General features: G+C 35.8%; 2 protein-coding genes across 5 annotated transcripts in view; one reads left to right on the plus strand and one right to left on the minus strand.

The window, feature by feature from the left end:
* Positions 1 to 12,500, plus strand: part of LOC144452637 (salivary C-type lectin 1-like) — a 112,535-nt gene that overhangs the window by 69,049 nt on the left and 30,986 nt on the right. The gene's annotated exons all lie outside the window — the stretch shown is intronic.
* The window catches only part of LOC144452860 (insulin-like peptide 7), a 38,327-nt gene that overhangs the window by 9,734 nt on the left and 16,093 nt on the right, over positions 1 to 12,500 (minus strand). Inside the window, exon 1 of one of the 3 annotated variants that reach the window (XM_078144046.1) lies at positions 10,798 to 11,033. The exons of the other annotated variants lie outside the window; for them this stretch is intronic. The gene's annotated coding sequence lies outside the window, so the exon portion shown is untranslated. Of the gene's footprint in view, positions 1 to 10,797; positions 11,034 to 12,500 lie in introns of those variants that run through there. 3 annotated transcript variants of the gene reach the window in all.

Raw genomic sequence — 12,500 nt, forward strand, 5'->3', positions numbered from 1 at the left:
AATATGGCACGTGTTGTGCCGAAATATGGCAAGTATTGGTGCCTAAATATGGCAAGTATTGGTGCCTAAATATGGCAAGTACTGGTGCCTAAATATGGTAAGTATTGTGCCTAAATATGGCAAGTATTGGTGCCTAAATATGGCACGTATTGTGCCGAAATATGGCAAGTATTGGTGCCTAAATATGGCAGGTATTGGTGCCTAAATATGGCAAGTACTGGTGCCTAAATATGGCAAGTATTGTGCCTAAATATGGCAAGTATTGGTGCCTAAATATGGTAAGTATTGGTGCCTAAATATGGTAAGGTTTGGTGCCCTTTTTTTTAGAAGGATTTTTTTTTAACCAGAGTGCCTGTCATCATGTTGAAAATGAGATTTATATGACACTTTAACCATTCTACTCTAGAAAACGACGGCTTTCTCAGTTTCCACTTAAAAGTAAAAGTACTTGTATTATTCTAGGAAACACTCATAATGACATATTGACGCTGACTTATGGAACTATTTGCATCGTTTCTCTTGAAGGAGACACATGATGCTTGCTATTCTACACGCCGACGCTTGTTTCTGATGTCAAGAGTTTGTACGATGTCCTTACCCTACACGTATAGAGTAAAATTAGACAATAATACCTCATGTAAACCAAGTTGAACAGACAGGCAGAGAGGCAGGCAAGAAGACAGACAGACAGACAGACAGACAGAGATAGAAGAGACTCCTTATTACAAACACAGACACGCACACACATACACTAACATACACACACACCCACACACACACTAACATACATACATACATACATACATACATACATACATACATACATACATACATACATACATACACACACTAGTATACACATACACACTTACATACATACACACTCACACACACACACAAACAAACACACACATACACACACGAACATATACACACACGAGGGTTGTTCAGTCAATGTCGACTTCAAAGATCTAAAGAAATCATACAGGGTGATAGTATACATATGATCACCTTCAAAGGAAAATGAAAAATTAAGATGTGACTTTTAATTAAGGAAGCGAATCACTTTCGGATATTGTTTTCGGGTCTTCCATATCAATAGGAACTACGTCTAAGAACACAAGTGACGCATTCGGCATTGTTTTGATGTGCTCTGTATCCCTTATCACACACGTCTACGTTTTATCGTGTGTACTTATTGTTATCACTGACATCAGACTTCCACATTACAACTAATTGTAATCTAGTATATCGCCCCTGAAATCTAAGACATCTATTTAGAACACAGGTCTCAGATCAAACAGTTTTTCTTCAAATTTACACTGCTTACATCTAAGTAATCGTCGGAAGTATATTAGACATTATACCATTATGCATAAACCATAAATATGGAATTTATATCCTGGTTGTTCTGCGTCATGGAAACGCACGTCTACGCCACTGGCTCTGCTGTGTCGAAATTTGAGTCAAAATGTACAAAATTGCGATTAATTTCCCATATTTTTCTTTGATATTATTGGGGATGGTATAATTATGTTATTCTTCAATATTTGTCTTCATTCATATTAAAAATCCTTAGGTTAATCATATTTTCCTTGACTGAACAAAGAAAAATATTGCGGAATAAAATCTAATTATACGTGGTAAAGAAAACTTTTTTTTCGGTCATTTTTGACATATTTTAAAAATCACGATTTGTATTTGATATTTTACTCATTTGAACAAATGCCAAAATTGTCTTTCATCTCGTTTCCCTACGCCTACGTTTCGCCGATTCCTAAACAGGTTGATAGCCTAACTCCTCCACTGTCTACGTTTTTCATCCAGCTTTAGATCTATGCAGCTGGTATTCGTGTGTTTATCGCTTACCTTCATCACTTTCCCGAGAGTTCTATTCATACTCTTTGTCAATCTCTCGTAATGTTTTTAATCCTCTAACGTAACGACTAACACTGTTGTATGTGATATTAAACATTATAACACATAGTTTTCCTATAGCCTCCAGTGATGGGCTTAGATCTTATCACATAGTATGGACTATTGACCCGCAATGACTTAAATTTGCATATAGGAGCACTATTCGCGTTCTACTTTCCCTAGGGTTCATATTCACGTAGTACGTAAATTTGTATCGGGGTTTGCTTAGACTTAGGAAAGAAATGTCCCTGAGAATTGATGTATTGTAAAACACTTATTGTCTTGTTCTGCTATGTAAATACGGGACATAGTTGCTACATAACAGTTCTCCGGGTAAGTCTACTAGTGCCCTCATAGCCAGGCAATAAGTGTATATTATTACACCTCATGCAAGCCAAGCTGAATATTCAAGATGGTGGGTTTGTAAGTTCCCTATTGTTGTGTTGTAAGAATAACTCAAATCCTTGGTATATCTACAAGTTTCTCTCTTGCCCTCTTTCATTTCCATTTTGTATGTCTGTTTATAGTTGCCTCCAAATCACTCTTCCGAATCCTCGAACTTTATTATATCTTACTTATAAGATCAACACATACAGTGTTACACCCCTATAGGCAAATTATTGAAACTAACACTAGCGGTATCAATCAAAGCTTCCCTCCTATCCATCCATCCACCCACCCACCTGTCTGCCTCCCTGCGAAAATAAATTCACGATATCATTTATCTCATTTACGCACTCTTTGCAGCTGCGTCGTTCATCGTTCTTGATTTTTGCGAGGTTGACGCATTTTGAAAAATGCATTACTTTAATGGAGCATGTCACAGTGCGAAGCGGAGATACTCAAAAGCTCTCCAAGACATTTAAGCTTAGAAGTAAGTTATTTTGACACATATTAATTAACCAGAACCAGTTACGAGTCATACTTAAGATTCGCTAATTTGATTAAATAAAAAAAATGTTTGGGAATTCGCAGATCAATGTTTTTCTTCCCAAAATGTTTGTCTTGGAACTGAAAAGACAATTTCATTCACAGTGTTAATGTACTTGTAATATTTGCATAGTAAACAGTGGTAACATGTATCAGACACTAAAACCAGAGAAAATGAATCGATATACGCGGAATGTTGGAATCATAAACTGTTTTGCAAAGGCATTTACTAAAAAGGGGCTTTTAAATAGGGAACTTGTAATCCAGACTGAGCATGCTCAGATGCAAAGGACTATGGGATTATCTGAGGTTATCGTAATACCTAATCTGGAGCTACCGAAAAATAAACCTCCCACAATGGTCAGGGTGACTATGAATTGATCATTTATGGTTACAAACAATATGACAATATTGTTCATAATTCTAATTGATTAGCATGTATTATCACATTTCCCATGATGCAACATTCAACATGGCGGGTTTGCAAGTTCCCTATTATATTCATCGCCATTCTGAATCAATATTTACAAACTAAACTGTCAATTTTCGATCGCCATAAACGTATACCCGTATTTATGTTACTATAGAGATTAATTTTATTCTCAAAAATAAATAATATATGTGATAATATGATGACTATTTACTCCACCAAGCTTCACGACAGTCTCTATCACCAATTTTCATAACTTTTCCTTGTTTTACTCTACGCATACGTATAAATGAAACCCCTGAACGTGGTACATATGGTTGTGTCCAGTGACAATCACCTTGGGACACATCACTTAAAGTGAACTTCAACTAGACATATTACCATTGACCTTCACCAATAATAGTTTAGTTATCTGCTGCAATATCAAAAAATAAAATGACGTGTGTGTGTCTTTGTCATTTCAATGTCTATAGGGATTCCAAGTCTGACCTTATCTTAAAAACCCTAGCTTTCAGTACAATTCAAAAAAATATTGATCTTTCTGAGTCAGGACTGTTTGATACTTCTTACTTGCACATTAACATTTAGGAAAGCATACAATATTATACCTTCTAATGAATAGTTCTTTTGTAGAATCTTACCGGATAACATCCTGTGTTTTCAAACTCAGGCTATTGAACTTTGAAACTCACTAATCCGTATTTGTGGCATAATTCACTGCAATCAATGGCCACATTTTAGATCGATACTAGTATGCTTAAAGATACACACACACATACACACACATACATACACACACACACACACACACACACACACACAATATTATTCGATTTTGAGATAGTTTCACGATTGTTTGTTGTATAAGTATATACTTTAGAATTTAAAATGATTTAATACAGAACAGAAATATGATTTTGAACTCAAATATTTCAGTCGAAGGCAACAAACTTGGGGCGACAATTGCTTCCATACAAGTGCCAAACTGAGTATGAAAACAGTACATTGATGCAATACGAAGATTGTATATCACAGTTGTTTGAGTCGAAGTATCTAGTCATACCAGCTTCATCTGCAAATTTTATATGAATAAATTATTACTGAAGAATATTCTAAAGTTACTAAATGGACATTACATTACAAATTAACCATAGTAAAAATATAAATATTCACACACGTGGATCATTTTTTTGACCATCAGTACTGTCTGCTCTATAATACATATATATCTATCAATCGTTAATTATTCAGGCCATTCCACGTCTGTATCCATTTTATAACTTTACGGTCGTAAAAGTCTGACTGGAGACTGAAATTGAATTAGCAAATAACACTTTAAATCCGATGACGTCATAAATGATGGCGACTATTCAGAGATGCAGAAAACCCGAGTTTGGTGTGGTGTTTTGACGACTGTTGAGACACGGCATTTTTTTCCACAAACGCAAACATATTCAAACCTAAAACGATTATTAATAAGCACACAAGTAATCACACAACAATTGAAACGATTCAAATAACAAAGTCCAAGTGAAATCGTTTCAACAGAAGCCTGTTTCAATTACACTATTTAAGAATAGCTTATCACTTTTCAATCTTATTTGGTAAAGAAGCGTGTTGTGGGAGTTGTGTCTCTGTCATCGTTAGTAAAAAGTTGATAGTGTGGAAATGAGTTAACTTTATCTTTATGAAAAAACACAACATTTTGTCCCATAATTGGAACATCGTCTCTGCTGTAAATTTAACCACTTCACAACTGTCATCACTCAAGTACCCATAATAACCTATTTAGCAATAAATTAAAATTATCAGTATAGCAGCAAATTCAAAGTTCACTTTCTTTCAAAGAAAAAGTGATAACATCTTATCTACACCCAACCCCTTGGTAACAATACACCATTACGTAGAACCTATTGACAAATCAAACCTTACATATTCAATGCGTCAGTGGTGACGTCACACCTTGGAGAAGTACTCATACAATTATGATAAGGATGTTTGTAAAAATACCAAAAACATCAAAAGTAATCCTAAACAAACAAGATTCATGCTCCTTACATTTGATGGAGACGATGATTTCATTCATTCATTCATTCATTCACTGATTTATTTTTACAGGGTTGGAGACTTCCAGAAATTGCTACGTGACAAAATGCACGTCTAAGAACATGGCCTCTTGAATACACTAGGGTAAACGACAACAGAGCACCTCTTAAGTAAACACTACATTTCAATACACGCATATTCTTTAGTTAGTTTTTTCCAACTATTTAATAACATCGTGACTCAGAGACACACACAGGCAGATATATAGAGACAACGAGAAGGGGAGAGAGAGAGAGAGAGAGAGAGAGAGAGAGAGAGAGAGAGAGAGAGAGAGAGAGAGAGAGAGAGAGAGAGAGAGAGAGAGAGAGAGAGAGAGAGAGAGAGAGAGAGAGACGTACACAGAGACAGACAGACACGCACTGGTAAAGAGACAGAAACAAAGAGACACAGACAGACGGACAGACAGACCGACCGACAGAGAGAGAGAGAGAGGGGTGTCTCATTTTTGTAGACTCATGGACGGAACATTCTTAGTAGCAGTAGAACGACTGACGACTGATGTTTGTTTTGTAACCCTATAAAATTCCCGTGCAGTGGTAGTATTACTCTTTGACCTCCGCACCTAGCTGGCATATCATGTAACTATACTCGAATCACTCTCATCAACATATACACGGGATCACTTAGACTTTAGGGAATTAGCTCACACTACATAAACTGTTCATGGTTAACTAGGATCATTTTAGAGGTAGCCAGTGAGTAGATAGACGCTCCTTGCATTGCCTTTCCTTCAGCTCACTCGCTTCCCAAGTGAATCCATACTGTATTCGAAGTTTACATTTTTAAAAACATAAATTATACAATACTCAAATGATTGAGTGATAAAATCATCAACACCATAGCTAAATAAACTGAAGTGTTGTTGCCTTAATTTAATGCAAATAATATGAACAAGTATGAAAAGTGGCTAATCAATGTGATAGCGCCATTGTTCTTCCATCTGCCCGTAATTAGTCATTATTTGACACTGTTGGTCTTCAGTGACTTAATGTTGTCATCTCAGAATATTATTCGTGATATGCAAACATTTGTTCTAAATATTACTTCATGACAGCTTAGAGATCACTGCGACTCGTCTCATATCAGAACTATGCGAATATTAGAAAGTTGTATTTGTCATCAGTAACAGTAGCCAGTGTAAATGTTCTTTCTCCTATATTGTGGAGGGAGGCGATTTACCCACCACTGAAATTATTTTTTTGAAACTAATTTTTCTGTAATCTCTCGATGAAATATGCTATTTTCTGAATTTTAAAAATATTAAACTGACTATTTGTATGATTTAGAATGAAATGAAGGAATTGGTCCCTAATGACTTAAATAAAAAGAAACAAAAACGAAATAAAACCAAAATGTCGTTGGATGAACAAAGTATTGAAAAAGGCCAACTTTTATAAGGAGACGTTCTGAATAAGAACATGGAAAAACAGTTTGAAGTTAATAAATAAAAGACAAGAGCGTCTTTCACACTTAGAGTCCTCTAGCTAGCTCTTGGCAACCCTTAGTACCTTACACTGCATACGTATTTCTGCACATCATAGTTACTAAGCAATTTGAAATGTTGAATATTTCTACTCTTAACTGACCATGGCAACGGGTGTCAGGTCAAACGGGGTCGTCAGCCATAACGCTGTTCTATTCTACACGTTCGACGTTCGGCATGAAAAGTATTATAGTTTGCTAATGGTGTACTGGCAGATAGAAAATACAAACAGGTTACCCTGAATCAGACTGTCTCTTGACTTACTAAAGTTGCTACATCTTACGGTCTAGTTGGACACAATATTACCAACGTTGTTGCATTATCTTGGCTATAAGTTATCGTCTGACACGACAAAAGTCTTACTAACTGATTTTAGTCGTGTGGCGTGACATTTTTTTTACTAACATTCCATTATTTTCCTTGGGCGCGCTAGCCTCAGGAGATCCATACTCTGCAAGGGATTTGAATGAAACGTAGTACTATATTTCTTTGAACCAGTCGATGAAATGTAGCAACGTTAATAGTAAGATTTTGTTGTAAGCCAGATGATAAAATGTTGCAATGTTCGTAAGATTTTTGACTAACCAGACGATAAAATGTATCATTCTTAGTAATTTATAAGTCAGATTTTTGTTTCGCCAGACGATAATATATGAAAATGATAGCAAGACCTTTGTCAAGCTAAGCTGTAGCAATATTAGTAATGTTTTTGTGGAGTCAGACGATAAAATGTAGCAAAGTTAATAGGATTTTTGTCGAACAAGATGAAAAAGTGTAGCAAAATTTCGTAAGATTTTTGTAGAGTCCGATGATTTCCTGTTTCGGCTTAACTGACTTATATTGTATAAATTTCATATGCTGAACCGAAAGTTCTTTCCCCGGCAGCCAAGGTGATCACGTGATGTCCCCAGATACCTAACATCTTCTCCTTGACCTTGAATAGGGAGGGGTGGGGGCGTGGGAACAGAGAAATTCGCCGACAAATGGCCTTATACTTCCGACTTGTGATATCAGTAAAATATTTCAACTTGAGCACTGAAGTTTTTTTTTTTTTCAAATACTTAATTTTACGAGAATTTAGAATCGATACCCCTTTAATCAGTCGACGCCGGCAAATACACATCGTACAACCTTGAGATGAGACATCCGTTACCAACTTAAGGTGTAAAATGTCAGTACAGCTATAAAATATACAATTTGTGAAGTAGTTCCCACTGTTTACTATCCTCTGTAAAGTGCCGAGAAAAAAATGAACGCAGTTTCCATATTTTTTGTACTTTTTAGACTCATCTTAGACTAAAATAACATCTCGCATTTCTGGTTCGATGTCAACAGTCTTTTTAAACAATCAAATCTTGCCAAAAATCAATTAAAGGAACACACACTGAGTTTATACACTTTTGGCTGAGATTTATACTTCATATTTAAAAGTCACTTATAGTATTCTACTCAATGAAACAAAGGTAACCTTCACTTCGCAATTGCCTGAACTCAAGCCTGGTATCAAGATACAACATATAAAATATCCGATGTCATTTTTGATACGTACAAAACAATATCGAGGAACCCATACTAGGCAATCAACGGCTCTAACAACATTAGAAGGCCATTGTAATACCATAGAAAGCATATATCGATAGTAATACTTTAGAAGTATTTTCACTTGAGTCAAATGTTGATAAACTCAGCTCATGCCGATTTAATGGCCAATACTTTATTGTCACGTTTATTGTATGACTCTGTGCAAATGTCGTATGATAGGAATTTAGAACACAATTTTGACGATTGTTTGTAAATTTTTTATCAATATAAACCACATTTTGGGAACAGAAAAGAGGGACCATTATAGCCCTCGATCCAATCAAAAAATTATATTGCAATGTGCCAATTTTTACTCGAAGGTAAGAATTCGGCTTTGCACATTTTTGGTACGATGTTAACTAATTTTATGATTAACTAGATTGTCTAAGAAGTACAGCTCAATACAGTACAGTAAACTTCTTTCCATCTTCCCATTCCATCTTTCGTAGAGGCACGTGTTGTGAAACAACAACAACAACAACAACAACAACAACAACAACAACAAAAGGCCTTTTTAAACGATCATGCCATTACTGAATTGAATGACGTCATCGTATAATTTTGTTCGTTATTAGAAAAAAAATGATATGTTTATCTTTAACCTATTCAGTTTTAAACACTTTTCCGCCAAATTTCTTTCACAAAAATCATCGTCTGTTCCTAAATTTTTGGTCATCATTTCGAATAGAATGATACAGATATTGAATATATTAATAGATTTCAACATTTACGTAAAAAAACCAGAAATATTTATCGAACGAAGTTGACGAAATGTCACATATTCAAAATATATATTCAAAAATTGGAGATGACACACTCTTGTCACTGTTGACTAACACTTACTTGTAAGAGACCCACAATCACCGTAACATATTGAAAGTGTAAAGACTTCGCTATAAGATGTCATTGTAGTTGACAACACAATCAAATTCGCAAAATAGGCAAATGTTGAAATCAAAATTAAGTCGAATAAACTGCGTGATCCTGAATATTACGGGTTGCTCTTATTTTACAAAATAATAACAGATTACTGTACACTGGCAAAATTGTATACGTAATTTCAAACTCGCTACAAACACCACAACAGAATTAGTACAATTAAAACACGTATTTTACGTTATTAAACATGCTAAGTATGGGCTGCATTGTCCTAAGCCGATATATTTAGCCTCTGATTCGATATGACGTACTTCTGTGTTAAAGAGTGTATAATCTTTGGCTATAGTCGAGTAGATGTCTGCCTTGTAGTACACACGTCCTTCTTGAAAATTGAGCTCCCAAGCGATTGATATTTTATACCATAACAGTTAAGTTGTCACAGCGCTAACTGTTCGCTAGCATTGTGTACAGCACGACCGATTCGTCGGATTATATTACAACAAGTTTCCAGTAGCACTTTACATCGCTCAACCGATATGTTTAACAGAAGTGTGTCCTTTCAGCTAAACTGCATGCTAATTAGAGACTTGAAAATCTTATTCATCGTCGGTTGATGAAGGTGTGATGACGTATGATGATTGAGATGAATACGTGAAAGGAGAGTACAGAGAGAGAAAAATGGAGGCCTATAAACCCTCAATGAGACATAGACATGGGATATAGAGGTAGACATAAAAACTCATAATAGAGACAAAGACTGAGGCAAAGAATAGATTTGGGGGTTTAAACACAACAGGAGAGAGAGAGAGAGAGAGAGAGAGAGAGAGAGAGAGAGAGAGAGAGAGAGAGAGAGAGAGAGAGAGAGAGAGAGAGACAGAGAGACAGAGAGACAGACACAGAGAGAGAGACAGAGACAGACAGAGACAGACAGACAGACAGACAGACAGACATATAGAGAGAGGGGAAAGGAGAGAGTGGGAGAGAATGTGACATACAGATAAAGTGTTTTATGTTCACACAGGTCAAACAATTTTTACGTGTACGTAGTATATAACAAATATCAAGGAATAAGTCAGTAAAATAATTGTACCGTCGTAAAAATATACTCCCTTGCGTAAATACATATGTCAGATTTCAGTCATTCTTATTACACTTTAGTGAATTATTCATTCTCAGCAAATCAGAAATTGATGCAATGAAAGTTTCACAACCGTAGTATTTGAAGATTGATGGAAAGAAACGTCCTGTGTATTGATGGAGATGATCATGAATCATTGTGTATTGTCATTCCCCTAATTATCTTATCAATATTAATAAATGACTCGATATCCACTTTCCATAATGCTGTAAAAACCAAATAGTGCACTTGTTGGTGATAGATGAAATGCATTACAATAGCTATCAATTGTGAGATGCATATACAGCATAATTCATAATTTAAAAAAACATATATACAGTAATTAGAACTAACCTGCAACCTCTAAAACTATCGAAATTACAAAACCGGTGACGTGTAAAGAGTTGAGATTGTACGCCCGGTGGTTTCTAGATCATAATTTCCTCTGCTACTGAAATCGAAGCATCTAAACTGAACAGGCATGTAGCCTTAGTGAAGTGTATGCTGTAATATTATACACAGATCACGTGAGATTAGGCGTGTCTTAGCACCGGAACTTGACGGGATTGGAAGATGAATTATCAGCTCAAACGTTCCTTCCGTCAATGCCAGTCTCTCCCTCCACTGTTACCATAGATACGATTAGTCTATTGATATAACAGCCAGGTTAACATCTCGGTCATTTGACTTGATGACTTTTAATACATACGCGTGCCCAGTTACAATTTGCATGCCCAAACTTGGTCAAGAAAATAATAAAGTTCAGCTCGTGAGTTGGTGAATCATCTCTTCTACAAAGGTGTGTTTTAAAATGAACATATGGTGACTATTATAAGTGAAAGAAACGTACACGCTTTGCCAACAATGTTTGCCGACACCACTTAGAGTAAGTACTCTTTCTGTAAGGGGCAACGGCACTGGGAACAGAGCACGGAACATGGTCCTAAATCCAATCGAATGATTGCCAATTTCCTGTTAGACTAAGAACAAAATCTCTTTGGTCTGTTTAATCCCGAATTCCTCGCTACCATGAAATTTCCGAGGTAGCCGAAAGGTGCCGTATGTTAATATCACAGTATAACAATTCTCGACTCACTATTATGCCACAATCTATGCTCACATTTCGTAACGAATATATATATATATATTGATTTTTATCATTCTCACAGAACAAGTGTAACTAGAAAAAAATTAACATCCATTTCATATATTTAAATGTAACGTGATACTTTGATTTGGGACTTTGCCCTTGAAGATAACTTACAATGTCAAATCAAACAGAAAGACCCTATCAGAGATAGACTGTTAAGAGTCCAAATGAATTATATTGTCAAAACTTTCAAATAACGTGATTTGTACGTGTTCTTACAGTCTGTACACCTTGTACTAACTCATCAGAAACATGACTTGGCATGCGATTTTTAGAAATAAAAAAATTTCTTCGATTTCAACTTCTGGGATCTATAAGCATCACACACACACACACAGACACACACACACACACACACACACACAGACAGACACACATACAGACAGACACATACAGACATACACACACACTCACACACACACACACACACATGCACGCAAGCATGCACACACACACAGACACACACACACAGGCAGACATACATGCATACATACATACATACATACATACATACATACATACATACATACATACATACATACATACATACATACATACATACATACATACATACATACATACATACATACATACATACAAAACAAAAAAACAAAACAAAAACCAGAAGGATGGAATCGACTTGTCCCCTCCATCAGAGTGGTCCTTGTTGAGGACTGAAAATCGATTGAGGCATAAGGCATGGTTATCACTAAACACAGGTCTTTAGCACCGTCTAATATGTCGATAACATAAACATGACATAACTCATGACATACAGTGAACATAGTAGTCTTTGTGAGTTCTATTTCAGATCACAAAAAGTGGTCTGAGGTTCAATGTGTAGGTGTATCGGTGTATCTTTGATGGGATCAACAAGTGGTTATATTGCCACGTCGTTAAAATGTTA

The sequence above is a fragment of the Glandiceps talaboti genome, chromosome 23 (genome assembly GCF_964340395.1).
Source record: "Glandiceps talaboti chromosome 23, keGlaTala1.1, whole genome shotgun sequence".
Lineage (NCBI taxonomy): Eukaryota > Metazoa > Hemichordata > Enteropneusta > Spengelidae > Glandiceps > Glandiceps talaboti.